Source organism: Caloenas nicobarica, chromosome 2, assembly GCF_036013445.1.
Source record: "Caloenas nicobarica isolate bCalNic1 chromosome 2, bCalNic1.hap1, whole genome shotgun sequence".
NCBI lineage: Eukaryota > Metazoa > Chordata > Aves > Columbiformes > Columbidae > Caloenas > Caloenas nicobarica.
In genome coordinates, this window is record NC_088246.1 from 41717865 (window position 1) to 41733831 (window position 15967).

Sequence of the window (15967 nt, forward strand, 5' to 3'; positions counted from 1 at the left end):
TCTCCTAGAGATTTTTTTCATCCTTTTCCTGAAGCATCTGATGCTGGCTCCTGTTAAATGAAAGGTTGCTGAACTAAATGGACTATTAATCTGACCCAGTACAGCAATTCCTATATTCCTATGTTTACAAGCAGGCTTTGTCTACTGAGGGTTGTCTCTCTGGAATAAACCCTCCATTGGAGTCCAGGGAAAGGAAATTGCCCAGAAGCTTTTACACCGTTGCTATGTAATTTTGTACGATGTTTTGAAAAAGTGTATTTTTTTTATTTCTCCCCTCTTATTTATATGCATGTTTTAAATTATAAAATTTAGCTTCCCGTTTGATGTATTTGCTACTCACTATTATTCAGGGCCATTCGAGTAACATAATTACTCAGAATTATGTGCTTCTACAAATTGAGGGACAAAGTAATCTTGGTTGGCTGGTACATGGCTGAATGATGGGTTCTGTTCAGAAGGTGCGAACTGGGTACCATCATCACCACTTGTCAGACCTGCTAACATTTCTGTTTCCTCATTAAAAGTGGAGAATTCCTTAAAGGAGAATATGTTATTATTGTGGTGGTTATTCATTGGCAATGTTCTAGTGAACCTGACTTTCTACCCTCACTCATTTTCAAGAGGGGGTTTTCTGTTTTGCTTGACGTGGAGAGGTTCAGTGAGCAACTTACCTTTTGAAATGAGATATGTGAAGCAGAGGTGTAATGTCAAGGAATTGGTGTGCCTTGGGTTTGTTGTGTAAATTTTAAATGGAATTTCCTTATTTTTCAAAGGCTTAAGAGTAGGTGTGACAGTCAAGCTATTAAATTCAAAACTTTTTGGCACATCAGACAATAATGCTTCATTTAGATGACTCTCAGTTCTCTTTACTGCTTTAGAAAGTACAGTAGAGACATGGGATACAAGTGTGCTTTGTTTCACCCAGAAAAATGTGAACTTCATATAGGGAGAATGTGTTTCATTTCCTTACCATGTGTCAACAACTGGATCCTAAACCTATGTTTATCAGATACAGAGCTGGTTTTGGAGGATTATCACTAAATCAAATGCTAGACTAGAATTCAAGTTCTCACTATAGCATTTCTCTAATTTTCTTACTATCCTACTTTTAAGCCATTTGGTCTCTTCTTAGATCTGGCACTCAGAGGATGCATTTTTGCATTTCTCTTTGTACAACAGAATAAATACTTCTTTCTGTTTCGAAACCTGTATAATCTCATAATTAAAGACAGTAAACCTGATTCTTTATTAAGTCCCATCATTACTGTTCAAAAACATACAGGAAAAAACGTCTTAGCTCACATGTGATAAAACCATAGTATAGGTCTTATTACTGTAGTTATAAAATGTGGTAAAAAGGAGGAGATCTAATAGTTTAACATGTGGATTCTCATTACTGGTTTTGGAGTGTGTGTGTATATATATGTATATATATTTTTTGTGTGTGTGTGTAATATATGTTAAAAAACTAAAGCACACATTTTTGGCAAAACCAGGGTCAGAGTGGCTACGTGAATATGAGACATAGTCCATGTCATAAATACAGCTATTCATAGAAAGAAATGATCTAGAGGATGCTTTTTCTCCATCTTCAGTATCTCTTCCATCTCTTGCTATTTCAGAGCTCTGCATAATTTTTCTTGGAAAATTCTTTCATGTGTTATTCAGTCAGGTATGTTGCATCCTTGAATTTCTTAGTATTCCACACAATTTAGTCACTTGTCATTTTAAAAAATTATTTCAAGTAGACTGGGGTGTTTTTTCAGTCCATTGTCATTGTGAATCTGATGGCACACACGGGCTTTGTATGTGTGGAAGGGGGATCTTCACATCTGTCATCAAATTAAGCAACAGTGACTGTACCCAACATGTTCATTTTTCCTCCCAGTTTGACTGCCTTCCCCTCTCCCTCAAGCTTGGATGTGCAATGCAGATTGACCATGGTTCTCCCCAGCTCACAGTCCTTGCAGTGATGGACTCCACACTGGGAACCGGAAGACTTTGTTTTAGGATCCATATACGCAGAAAATCTTCAAGAACCAGGGCTTGTATAAAGGAAGTGACAGCCTCTACAGAATTCACTTATTTTGAGAGATTATATCTATTACTTGGCATCTTTATTGCATTCTCTTGCTTATGCATCATTTTGAGGACACTTAAATTGCTTTTTTTCTGCTTGCTTCTGATTTGCTTTAGCATATGGTACTCTGTGAGACCCCGTATAATGGACAACTGTCTGAGACCCGATTGGCACAGGCAGCGCTAGCTGGGAAGAGGATGCAGTCAGAGCAATACTGAGAGATGTGCTTGAACCAACGTGTACCTTTCAGCTGTCTCTGGACTATTCTGCTTAGTGATTTTATTTTCTTTTTTTTTTTCTTTGCCTTATTATAATCACAGAAGTCGTGAGTCGATTTTGAATGGTTCTGTCTTACTAGCTAAGAGTTTCTTTAGATTTTTTTTTTTCCTTAGAAATTAATTCTGTTGCTCACTCAGTGTGTGCATCTGTTGAAGGAACTTCAGGTGCTGTTAGAAAAGCACTCTCTGTTGTGACATGTCTGCTTTGACATTCCCAGTTCAAAGATATGCTCTACTTGGCTGCTGGTATTTGCATGGTTAAATCAGATTGTCTCATCAGCCTCGGGCACCCAGCTGGGCTTCACAGCTTTGAGCTTCTCACTCTTCTGTGTCCATTGTGCTGGGCTACTGGATCCTGACTTGTGAAGTGCTGCTGTCCCGAAAATCGTGCAGGAAGAGCATTAATGTCATTCTGCTGCAGTGGGGAAGGGTGGTTATCAGGCACGTTACAAGGTGGATGGATGTGTTATCATACGATAAATGCAGAGTATCTGGCAGAGCGACTTGGACTGCGCTGCATGATGAGCACAATGGAAGGATCAGCCGCTGGGGCAGAGATGCTGGTGTTGGTACCAGGATATGGGTGTGCTCTGGCTTTTACTCAGCTCTATCCCAGGCTTAACTCCTGGCATGTGAGGGGGAAAGTGCTGCTGGGAGCTCTGGGAGCTTTGCTTCCCTTACTGGTTTACATTTATTGGTGTGCATGGGTTGGAGGATGCAGAAATCAGCACCCTGTTCCTGAGGCTGAACATCCTTGCTGTTGTTCTGCTCGTGGTTGTTCAGAATTTGGCTGGGGGCTTGTTGGAGGAAGTGCTGCTTGCCTTCACCCTGCCTTTCTGCAGGAACAGTCTTCTTGGAGACTGGTAGTCAGCCAAATGTAGCAGCTCCTATGGGATTCCAGATGCTGTTGAGAGAGTTAACTCGTATCTCATGACATAATTATGAAAATGCTCACTGCTACTTTCTTGAATGCTTTCAAAAATAATATTTTTTAATACACTGCTTAGCCAGTGAAGCTGAAAGGTGAGTGATCCTGATGCATTCAGAGGCCGAATGCTGCCTTGTTGAGGTTAAACTGCTTATGGCTAAAATGCTTAAACATGACAGAAGGTTTGGGCAGATCTAAATGCCATATGGTGGTATATTACCTGTCTCCATCCCTAAGCACCTGCATGCAACTGCTTCCTGCATAGTAAGTGTGAAGTAATTCAGGCTTGTTTTCCTGCCTGCAGAAGTGAGAAAGTTGTCTTGGGTTTACCAGCGGAAAGATGCTTTCAGAAATGGGCTTGCTGGGAACGATGACTGTGATCAATTCACACACTTGCTTATTCTACAAGAATACTTTTGTCTTGTGTCAGATGTGCTGCTTTGCAGGCTGACATATATGACACGAGTCTCCTTGAATTTTGTTGGTGCTTAGGCTGCTGTTAGGTTGCTTTTTGGAAGTGAAATGTAAGGTCATAGTTCACTTTGGTCTTCCTGATAATGTAATCCATCTGTCTGGCACCTCTTGCAGAATAATTCCAGGACACAGATCTTCTGAACATGTTAGGATGTGGAAAAGATGTGCTGGATTTGTGGCTACCGTGATTTATTATTGCACCTCTGTCCTTATGACCTGACTGATAAGGTTTTGCAACATTTTCAGATGATTCAGAGGACAACTCTGAAGGTGCTTACATGTGCAGTGTTATGTCAGCGTATTATTAGCATTTTGCAATTGCTTTATTGGCTCCCTGTTAAGCAAAATATCGACAATAAAAATGCTATTTTTGTTCTGCAATCTACTCTGTGGGTTTGTCCCCTTGTAGTTAATGGTTCTGCCTGTTCCTAATTTTGCTACCCTATTGTTCCTGTGACAGGGAGCTACAGAGAACAGAGGTTTTAAAATAAATGTTCATAATCTCCACCAGCCCTCTGGCATATTCTGCTGACCCTAAGGGAGTCTTACTGGGAATATATTGGAACTTGTGATATGTAATAAGTGAAGGTTCAGGAGCCTGGAGTAGACAGCAGAAATGTCGTCTTCTGGGTAAAGTAGGACTGAAGACTCTAATAACTCAGAGGAATTACAGAACCTTTCAGCAGACATACTATTAGACTTGCCATATATAACAAAAGATGATAAATTATGTGTGTGAAGTTATTTTGTGTTAGCAAAGTGTCCACACCTCTGTGATACTAAGATGATAGATGCACCTCCAGTCCAACAGACTAGTGTTCTGAAACAAAGTTCACAACCAGTGCTTGAACCCTCTTTTTCCCCTGTTCCACTTGAATCACCCCCCTCACTTGACAAAGGGGCGCAGCAAGGGTACCAACTCTCTAGCTCTGAGGAAGTAGAATTTTTTGGTCTTGCAGTGCAAAAAAATTGGACTGCTAACAGATTGAACCTACCTCCTGAGCATAGGGTCTTGCCTCCTGACTCTGGAGGATTCAGAAGCCTAGATCGATGTTTTATAATTCAGGCACATCCCTAACAAAATCTTATTTCTGGTTTCTCAGACAGCCCCCTGAATAAACATTATTCATTTTTTTTGAGTGAATCCACATGCTCATCCTAACAATAAGTTTAGATTACTCAAGATAGCAATTCTTCTTTGCAGTGAAGTGGACCCTTGCAGGATCCTTCTCTGTGTGGCATATAAAGTGAAGTTTACTGAATTGAGACTGAACTCTTCACTGCAGTGCATGTTTTCCAGATTAAACTCTATTTTATTCTCTTTATCTCAGTGACTATGTTGAAGTCTTTGTTTCTTTGCATAGTGTGTGAAGATCACATACAGCACTGGCCGTTCTTCAGTGCGTTACTAGGCATCATGTCTGTGCCATAGCAGGGCACAAAAAGTGCTGTATTTACTGGTTGTCCGGGTATTGAATAAGGCCTAAGTGGAAACTGAAGCTTTACAGCTTTTTCTTCCTCAAATTGGTGATGAAGGCAAGTCTAATGCCATGATTCATAGTTGTCACTAGACATCCAGGTTGGCTAAATTTGACTAATAGGTCTGTGCCACTTAAGATAATCTGTATGAGTCTGTGCAGAGGAAGACTACCCAACTGATTGCAGGGAGGGAGGTGGCGTGCTGCTTTGCTTTATTGTGATGGTGCTGCTAAGGTCAAGACTTCTCAGGGAGATACCTCTAAGGCTGAACAGACAAATGAGATTTGCTTCTGTATCAGGACAGTCATCTCTAGCAATGTCTTGTTCAGTGAAGGTGAGCGACAAATGTTGCAAATCTAAATTGCCCTGATCCTTCCCATTAACATACATTGACTTTACATCATCTACACTGATGTACAGATAAAGCATTGCCATCAACACTAACGTTTTCAGCACCTGCTGCTCATAGAGCATTGGATGAGCCACCGTACTGACTCACGGCTTCACTGGTGGAGGTTTTGAGACCAGCAACCACTTATTGTCACCAATAAGTCACCACTGGTCTTGAGTGTCTTTTCGCTCCCTTTAATGAAGTATCTTGTCATCCTCTTTCAGTGGTTCACCTGCAGTCCTCATCATGACCACAGAGTGTTGGCTTCCCTTAGAGATGTACTTCTCTGTCAAGGAGCTGCCCTCCAAAGCTGCTTCCCTCTTCAGCTTCTGAGCAGATCAAGTACTCCATTCTTTTAATGATTCCCGGGCCACCATTATTTAATAGGGATCTACCATCTGTCACCAAAACAATAACATCACTTGACCCCTCTTACTGATCTCAGAGGCCTCTTAAAGGTTATAAACAGTCAGTGTAAGGCCTTTTTAGTAGTTGCAGTGATGTTAAGTGCTGTATGTGCCATTGGTCACCATGACATGTTTCCCCATCAGCTGGAAGGTTAAGGATGAGCACTCTGAGAGCATACTTGGAAGTCTTCAGAGAGATCCCCCACATCCTCCTAGCGGTAACACCACTTGGGAAGAGGTTGGCGTACTTCTAAACATCTGCACATCCCCTCATATTGCATGGCATTACTGAACGTAGACAGCATGATGTGGTTTTCCTTGCTTACTCTGTCTTCCCTCCCCTGGCCTCCCATTTCTTTCCATGAGCCTTCCTCACAAAAACTTGCTTTGGCTGGCAATCGATGTGGTGCTGTCTTGACGTGCCTTTTAGTCCAAGTTAGAGATCAGTTAAATTCCAGTTAAGGGGATGACCTTTAGTGGAAGATTTTTTTTTGCAGGATGGGAAGCGTGTCTCATTCTGAACTTAATCAGTGATCAGTGATACTACCTTTCCTTTATAGATAGTTGAGTACGCTGTCAGTTTAAGATGCTACCTGTTGGCATCTGTAGATCTTCCCAAATCTTATCAGCCTGTTGGCGCTGGTTGCAGCTTACATTTGACTGGATCATGAGAGGCGAGCCCAAGAGGCAAGGTCCTCACTCCCATCAATGATATTTTTTCCCTCTTTGTTGCTTGCCACCTTGCACAGAAGCCAGTAGGATCAGAACAATCTGGTTGGACACATGGGACCACAGAGGACAATTTGAGTCTCAAAGTCCGGTCTAGTTTTTCAGAACTATAGGGAAAAACTGTGCAGGAACAAAGGAAACCTGGTGAAAAAAATGTAGTCGGAGAACAAGGCTTGAGTGGGAAAAGCTTCCTGTTGGGAGTTTCTGGTTATGAGTGACTTGAGTGACCAGCCTGCTTTCTAAGAGCTGTTTTTGCAGGCCGCCCTGTGTTGCTTCAATTGTGGATCATCTGAATTGTGTTTGAGAGAAGTGATGTGTTTTACCCTTTGAGTTTGGGGACGGGCAGAAACAGGGGAATGGGTTCAGTCTGGGAAAAAAACCACACGCATTTGGTCTGGAAAATCTCTGATTTCATAAACCACTATAGCCCATGGGACAGTCTCTCATTTATGATATTCTCAGAGAATCATTTCAGTTGGAAGAGACCCTCAGGATCATCAAGTCTAATCATAACCTAACTATAGCACTAACCCATGTCCCTAAGAACCTCATTTAAACGCCTTTTAAACACCTCCAGGGATGGTGACTCCACCACTTCCCTGGGCAGCCTGTTCCTATGCCTGACAACCCTTTCTGTGAAGAATTTTTTCCTAATATCCAGTCTGAACCTCTGGCGCAACTTGATGTGGAATTACTGTTTTACGTCCTTAGAAACATTAATAAGGACCAACAGAGATGACAATTCAAGAAAAGAAGATTTGATTCCACGGAAGGCAGAATTTTAGAAGTTAGGAAATATCTTTTAAAGTTCGGGAGGAAAGTCTGTGTGAAAGTTCACTTAAACTTGGGGAGTAGGAAGCTCAGTTACCATCCTTTTCATTTCTATAAATGAAAGAGAACTTATTTTCTTGACGGTCTATTGGGATTTTTGAATGCGGCAGAATAAGTAAGGAATGCATTTAGTTGTAAAGCAGAGTATCCTATATACCAGCACAAAATGTATTCAAAGCCCTTTGAATTCTCTGTGGAAAACTGCAAGAGGGTCCCTTATAGAAGTGATTGAAAGTCTCTGCACAGGAAATCAACTTCTCATCCTGTACATAAACATGAGCCAATTCTACTATATCTGGCTCTTGGGGCAGTGCACACAGTAAATTGTTAACCCCATCACCTGACCTAGCCATTTATCTTTACTTCTCAGTGTAGTTTTGGCAACTGCTGAGTAATGAAAGAAACATGGAATGCAGATAGCTGGGGAAAAAAAAAAAAAAAAGCCCCGAAAAAACTCCACCACCCCACACCTCAGCTACAGCCCTTTAAAACAGCAAACAACAGGAGAAAATGAGAAATTGCCTGATGCAGTGGGAGGATCTTAAATATGGTTAGTATAGAACAGAATTAACATCTCTGTAGAATAACAGACGTGAAGCATGGATTTTCAGTCCTTCACATCTTTTCATTGTGCTAGCACAAATAAATGAATAACTCCCCTGAACCTTTGTGGAACAAATAACCATAATGCCTTGCAGATTTGGAAATGTAAGCTGTGTGTGTTTTTGATGTTATATGTTATACATGAAGGTTGGCTGAAATAGGTTATTCTGCTTATAGAGTATTGTTCCCATATGAAGATTCAGGCTACGGACTCACAGCTGCTACTCTCTAGCATGGACTCTCAGTTCCACTAAAATCAATAGCTGGCACAGCAGGGTACTGTTGTAGGGTGTGTAAATAAATGGGTGTCATTGTGTCTCACTTTCCCTCGCCCCCCGCCTTTCAAATTTAGATTTGCCTTTTTTTCAGGCATATACATCAGTGTGTGTTTGCAAGGCAGGCAATGCAAAGCATAGCTGTTTAGGGAAAAAAAAGGTCCCCCCACCCCCGCCTTTTAATACTTCCCAATAGGATTTTCAGATAAACAACAATTGCATTAATTATATTAATGATCTCTTAACAATCTCAGTCAGGAAAAAAGCAAAAAACAAATAAAACAGAAATCCATTTTGTGAGTGTCAGCTTTATGACAAAAAGGAATTTGCAGTCGCCCAGTAGACAGCTATCTTGCATACCAAGATGTAGGAAGAGTGTTGTAGTAATAGTGTCTTAATTCTGTTACAACAATTTATCTTCCCTCCTCCCTTAAGTCTGGCACCTACAGTTGAAAATATATGACAATTGTGGTTATGGGATGTAAGAGTTATAGATCTGCTTTTCAGTAAACTGACTTTGAAGTTCTGTTTCATGCATTTTCTTTTTTATTCATGCATCTGGTCATATAGAGTGGTTTACTTTTTTTGGCTGCAGACTTGGCAGATACAAAATGCAGATGTTGTTCTTCTGACTTAAGCTGCTATTTTAAGCTTTTTGGCCAGCGATTGAAAATTTTAGACTCAGTTGTTTATTTGCTTATCATCAAAGTGGTTTTTGTCGTATAATTCATATGCAAGTATTGGCTTTCTATGTTTACTTTCAGCGTTTGAGATTAACAGTATGGTCTTTTTTTCCTTTCTTTTTTTTTTTTAACCAGCATGCTCTTTTGATTAATAATACAGTAGAATATGTTATGCTTCAGAGAGCTTTTTTTGTCAAAAAAAACCCCACCAACCCAACCCTCACATTGTGCTGTAGTGCTTTCCCTTTAAGAAAACCATATCTGTCTCCAGATGCCTGCATCTCTTTGATACAGAAGGGTACACTAAGTTCCATCTATAAACAGAATCCACTAATTAAGAGTAATTGCTTCGGAGATTGGTACAGACTATTCAGCATCAGATGCATGTTCCTCTCAGATATCCATTAGCCTCTAATAAGATAATGCAGATGTGCCAGTCTGTTTCCTGTTTCCTTCTATTGTACCTTTATTGCCGTATATGGACCAATGGGATGGGCTGAACAATAAGTGGATGTCCTTTTGCTCCCGGAGCCCTTCTCAAAGGAATGTTTGTTATTAGATTGCTTTTTCTGTTTAGTTTCACATCACTATGCTAATAAAGGAAACATAACACTCCAAAGGCTGCCTTTTTTTTTTTTTTTTTTTTTTTTAACTACTTGCCACAGTAACTAGTTTATTGTTTAATTAAATCTCATTGGATAGGCAAGAAAACAAAAATGCAACATCTCACAGTCAATAAGGACTGATGGAAAATGGAGTACACCCCTTTTCAAAATAAAGTTTCCATGCATTTTTAAGAGTTTAAAGGCAGCATGGTTATCATGTTACTGTATCTGACTGATTCACACTTGACTTGTGCTAAATCTGCTGAATTATTCAGTACTACTCAATGCAATGCCATCAGCTAGCATAATAGAAAGCTATGCATAATCAAGGATTTCAATACAAACTATACATTAAATACAGTAAGGGTTCTTGAAACTATCAGATCTTGTTTTAAAAACTGCATTAGAATATGTCTCAAAGCTGCCTAATAAGTAAGGGCTGTGTCAACTCTGGCCCTTGGGAAAAGATGTAATATATTGTTGAAAGGTTTTTCATGCAAAACTTCTCTGGAATTGTTTTTGTTGCTGGGAGGGGAGAAAATTCCCTCTCCTGTCTTGCTGCCCAGGCTGCCCTTGCACTCCAGAGGTTCCTGTTTTAGGAGTCAGCCTAAGATTTGAGAGAGGGGGGATTTTTGGCATTGGCAAGAAAATGGGAAATGAACTTAGAAGAGACTTCCTCCATGACCCTGGAAACTTTGGGGACATCTATGCTGTAGGCTGCCGGGGTTGGAGCAGCAAATTCCCCAGTGTCCAGCTCCGTGCGGAGCATGTCCTCATGTCAGCGTGCCTCTCCTGTTTTCATGGTTTTGTGCTCCGATTGTAAAGGAAGAGCAACAGCGGTTCACTGTGTTAGAAGGGTGTAGGCATGGCAAATTTAGCTTCAAAGTTTTGCTGGATGCCATAGTCGTGGATATCTTAAAATGACTGCTGAATTTCAAACATCGCTTCAGGTAGGGCAGAGCTCCCCACTGACCTTTTCAAAAGAGGAGGATGAGGAAAAAAAGGCAAAAATCCTGCTTTAGTTGCAATGCTGACAACTTAATTCTTTGCTATGGACAGTGAGAGGGGAGGAAGAGGAATGTGGAGTTGGGGTGGTGTTGGCAGAAGGGAGGACACAGCATAACCTTCCTATTGGCACAGGACTATCAGCCAAGCCTCCTGTCTTGGCTTCTTGCCTATCCAGCTGTTGATGTGCATCAAAGTAACCTGTAACAGCAAAGGGGCTTTGTGAATTAAAATTAAAACTTATGCAAGTGCAAAATTAGAGGGGTGAGTTATGTTACAATAACAATAGTAAGTATTGTTACCGAATGTAAGCTAAATAGCAACATAATGAGAATCAATTAATACATTCTAGGAGAATGGACAGTTGTGTGGAAAGCAAAACTATTTTCTGTGGTAAAATTTGTGAAAAATACACGGGAAATTAAAGGATGATAAAAAAGTTGGGTCACTGTTTATCCAGCAAAATTTGGAGCTTATATGTGAAAATTTGTGGTTTAAAACTTCTGCTCAGCTGCACAAACACCAAGAAGAAATGTGGAAGAGACAGGTACACCTGCTGCATTAACTGAAGCTGATAAATATGCTGTCTGCTCTGGAGCTACTGTAGCCTCCTTCCCTTGTGGCCATCTGCTTTATCACTGAAGTCAATAAAAGGCCTGTAAAAACCAAAAAGGAGGCATATGTTCTGTCAAAGAAGAGTCATTGGCCGCTGTTCAGTGCAGCATAGTGCACAATGTGATCATCTCTTGGTGAGCCTTCAAAGAAACTTTTCTGTATGATCCTTTTCCATACCCTGTTCATACTAAGAGCCTTGTACTCATGAACAGTCACTAAGGACAAGTCTAATGGAAGAGGATTTTCATCATGTACTTGGCAGATTCTCTGAAGTGCCTTGATGACAGCCATATTCTGAAAAATTTACCTTGTACATGCAGGGCAGAAATCCATGCTGTTGCCTCACATGAATGGGTGTTTGACCATTGCCAAGGTGACTCTGTGGTCAATTTAGCTTGCTCCTTTTGGGGTTGCTCCTCAGCTGTGGTAGCTGGCTCTTCCCTTCCGATTTAGGGTAAGCTCATTAGCTCACTCCTCAAGGGAATGCAAGTGTAGGCCAGAGCACAGTATGTTCAACATCCACACAACAGGGAAAGGATGGGGCTTGCTTTCTGTCCTAGGTGCATCAAGCACCCCATTACCAGCCAGTCAAGGGAGGTGATTGTCCCACTCCGCACTAGTGCGGCCTCACTTGGAGCGCTGTGTGCAGTTCTGGGCAGTATAAAAAGGTTACAAAGCTACTGGAGAGTGTCCACAGGAGGGCCACAAAGTTGGTGAAGGGTTTGGAGAGGAGGTGTGAGGAATGGCTGAAGTCACTTGCTTTGTTCAGCCTGGAGAAGAAGAGACTGAGGGGAGACCTCATGGCGGCTACAGCTTCCTCACAAGGGGAGGAGGAGGGGCAGGAGTTGATCTCTTCTCTCTGGCGAACAGTGATAGAACCCAAGGGAATGGCAGGAAGATGTGCCAGGGGAGGTTTAGGTTGGACATCAGGAAAAGGTTCTTCCCCCAGAGGGTGGTGGAGCACTGAACAGGCTCCCCAGGGAGGTGTCACGGCCCCAAGCCTGACGGTGTTCAAGAAGAGACTGGACAACGCCCTCAGACACACGGTGTGACCTGTGGGGTTGTCCTGTGCAGGGACAGGAGTTGGACTCGATGATCCTTGTGGGTCCCTTCCAACTCAGGACATTCTATGATCCTGGGCAAATGGCACAGTCTAGAGGTGACATGTTCCTTCAGCTGTGGGACACTTAACATAGCAAGTGACAGCAAAGGAAAGTCTCCTCAAAGCTGGCACCCATACATTGTCTTACAGTGTTTTGAGCTGTGGTGCAGGTTTAACTGAGAAGAAGAGGTGTCTTCACCTTGAAACCAACTGCAGCCTAGACATCAGTGGCTGGTGTCTAATGCTGGGATCTTCATCAGTGAGTTGAGGGGTGTGAATGTGTCTGGTGACACGTGAGTGGCATCTTGTCTTAGGAGTTATCTTTAGTGCCATGGAACCGGCATGAATGGGGACAACTGTTGTGTTGTGGTGGTTTTTTTTGTTGTTTTTTGGTTTTTTTTTGGATTTCCTATATTGCAGCAGTTTCTACTTTGCAATGTCCTCTGCTGTGCACTGATGAGGTGGTGGGTTTGTAATCTCTGTTAGCAGTGCTGATGACCTGAAGTCTTTTGCACAGGGTGTGAGTGGCATTTGCATCTTTACACAGGCAGAGTTGCTGGAATGTAGACATCTGCCTGCAATTTCCTCCTTGGCCATCAGATAGATGTTCAGCCGCACGAACATTTATAATATCCTGCTGCTCCTGAGGGACACTATTTAGGAGTTGAATGATAGACTGTTTAGAGTGCCGTACCTTTTACGCTGTCTTCCCTCTATGCCTTTAATTAGAGAGAAGAGCAGAGAAACAAATTCCGAAGGCACGCCAATCTGCAGGAAATGTCCTGCAATGAAGGGTGGAGGATGATTTTTGAGTAAGGCAAGATAAACATGCTTTCTGGTGGCAATTTCAGCATATAATTACACCTCATGTCAAATTAAAAGCATGCAGAACTATAGGATTATAATCTAGTTTAGCACTGTTAGGTGTTTCATGTGAAGCTGCATACTTGCTGCATTTTTTCATCACCAGATTCATCACAGAACATGTTCCACCAGTGGTGAGGAAGTGACCAAAGAGTTTCCTGAGTGCCCCGTTTCCCCCTCTGTCCTGGAAGAGTTGCTTCTTTTCTGAATACTTCTCACTTAAATATACAAATATATCTGATGTTGTAGTTCTGGGAATTTTTATAATTTGTGCTGAGTTCTGTATTTTTCTGGCTAATAGAAATATAATTGAAGGTATCAGTTTTATAAAATGAATTTTATTTCCAAAGTCTTACATCATTTAAAAATAGGTGACCTTGTTCTATGTTTAATTTAATGCACAGATATTTGAGGGCTGGTTTTCATCAACATCCCTTCCCTCTTTGTTTTTCTGCAAGTATTTTGAAGCATGGTATGTTTGCTGGGTCTCGTGGAATTGCTTTAGAAAACATTAGTTCTTTGTGTATTCCTTTGATACTTGGCTTTCCCTCTCCCAAGTTTCGTAGAGCTTTAGCTAGGTAAAACAGTCACCTGCGATGCTTCATCTCATTTTGTGTTGTTAGTGAGTGGATGTGTTTTGGCTGTTGAGGCTTCCTCGAAAGATCTGCTTGATTTCACTGGTTTCCAGGCACGTGGTCCTTGAGCTCGACATGGCCAACAGCTGTGCATTAGCTCACTATACCCCCATTACAGTCTCATCTCTGTGTATGTCTGTCTCCGTCAGCATTAAGGGTATTTTGTGCATAATTTACGCAGTTATCAAATACTTACAAGCTACATTTCTGTTATCCCCGAGCAGGCTGCACTCAGCAGAAATTGCTGTCTGAAAACATGCACAGCTGGTAACCTTTGCTGGTATTCCACACAGAGCAGAAACACTCTGCTGCTCTCTGACAGGCAAACATATGCATTCACGTCTTTTTTTTTCCCCCACCCCCCCCACCCCTCTTGCTCATTTTGAATTCTTACTGACAACTAGTAGACTGAGGAGCAGGAATGATAGTCAACATTGTGGTGTTGCAGTTTCCCTCCTCTGGCATCAAAAAGTCATTTCACCACTGCCTTATTTTCCCACCCAAACTCTTCTTGCCTTTGGTTTCAGGCTACAGTTTCAAAGAATTATGAATAAAAATGGTATACAGGCAGCGGATGTAGTTACCATTCGCTGACTGTAGCAGATGCGGAGGTGTAGCACCTTGTCTCGGGTAACAAAGCCTTTAGGCAGCCCTGGACTTTCTTTTGGGTGGTCGAGTTTGGTCTGTGGCTCCTACTGTCTTCCTCCAACAACGTGTGTTGGAGGAGATGGGTAACTCTTTGTGCAGGGTCATGCTCAGGAGCTGGCTGCAGTGCTCAGTGTTTTTTGCTGGAGCACTGCACAAATAACTGGGGGAGGAGCATTTATGATATGGAGTAGTTGCAGCCTTCCCAGTAGCTCTCAAGAATCACAGAATCATAGAATGTCCTGAGTTGGAAGGGACCCACAAGGATCATAGAGTCCAACTCCTGTCCCTGCACAGGACAACCCCACAGGTCACACCGTGTGTCTGAGGGCCTTGTCCAGTCTCTTCTTGAACACTGTCAGGCTTGGGGCTGTGACACCTCCCTGGGGAGCCTGTTCCAGCGCTCCACCACCCTCTGGGGGAAGAACCTTGTCCTCATGTCCAACCTAAGCCTCCCCCGGCACATCTTCCTGACGTTCCCTTGGGCTCTGTCACTGGTCACTAAAGAGAAGAGTTTGGCGCCTGCCCCTCTTCCTCCCCTTGTGCAAAAGCTGTAGCTGCCATGAGGTCTATTTTTAGTCTCCTCGAGGCTGAACAAACCAAGTGACTTTAGTCGCTCTTTATACAGCTTCCTCTCCAAACCCTTCACCAACCAAGAGACCAGTAGCACTTACTAACACTGGACAAGCAGGTCGTTTCCAAGAAGACCAGCCATCCACTGTACATAGACTTGAACAGCTATGGTGGGAGCAAATTTCCCTGCCAAGAATAGCACAAGAAGTGCCTCATTTTTAGCCTGAGGTTTTTGATACAGAGACTGAGAAAATGGGGACCCCTTGGTAGGTGCCAGCTATTTGGGTGAAACACTGAGGAAGGCATGTGTAGCTTTGGATGACTTAGAAGATGGTGTTCATGACAGCGAGTTTCTAGCAAACCACAGGAGCAGTGTGTTGCCATTATATCACTCACCCAGCTTATGAAATAACGGGTGCTTGTTTATTTGGTGATAGAGGCAGTTCCCTCTGCCCACCAAAAAAAGAAAAATAAAAAAAGAGAGAACAGTCAGTGAGGTATCTCTTAAGCAGCAGTAAAATAATTATCCTTTGTGAGAACAATCATTGGTAAATCAATTAGTGTTTTAACAGCCCAATACACAATCACCCTCAGATACAGTTCCCCAGTGCACTGCCTGAGCCTTGGCATTGGAGTGGAGCAGAGAGCCTCTTCAGTGTCATTCATTCTGTAACTTCTATGGAGAAACCCAAAGCTTTCAGATATGTGGAAATTTTACAGAAGTTTTTATATATATATATATAGATATATTTTTTTTTCCCCCTG

At 42.1% G+C, this 15967-nt stretch overlaps 1 protein-coding gene across 2 annotated transcripts in view; it reads left to right on the forward strand.

Moving 5' to 3' along the window:
- The window catches only part of RARB (retinoic acid receptor beta), a 330006-nt gene that overhangs the window by 118967 nt on the left and 195072 nt on the right, over nucleotides 1-15967 (forward strand). The gene's annotated exons all lie outside the window — the stretch shown is intronic.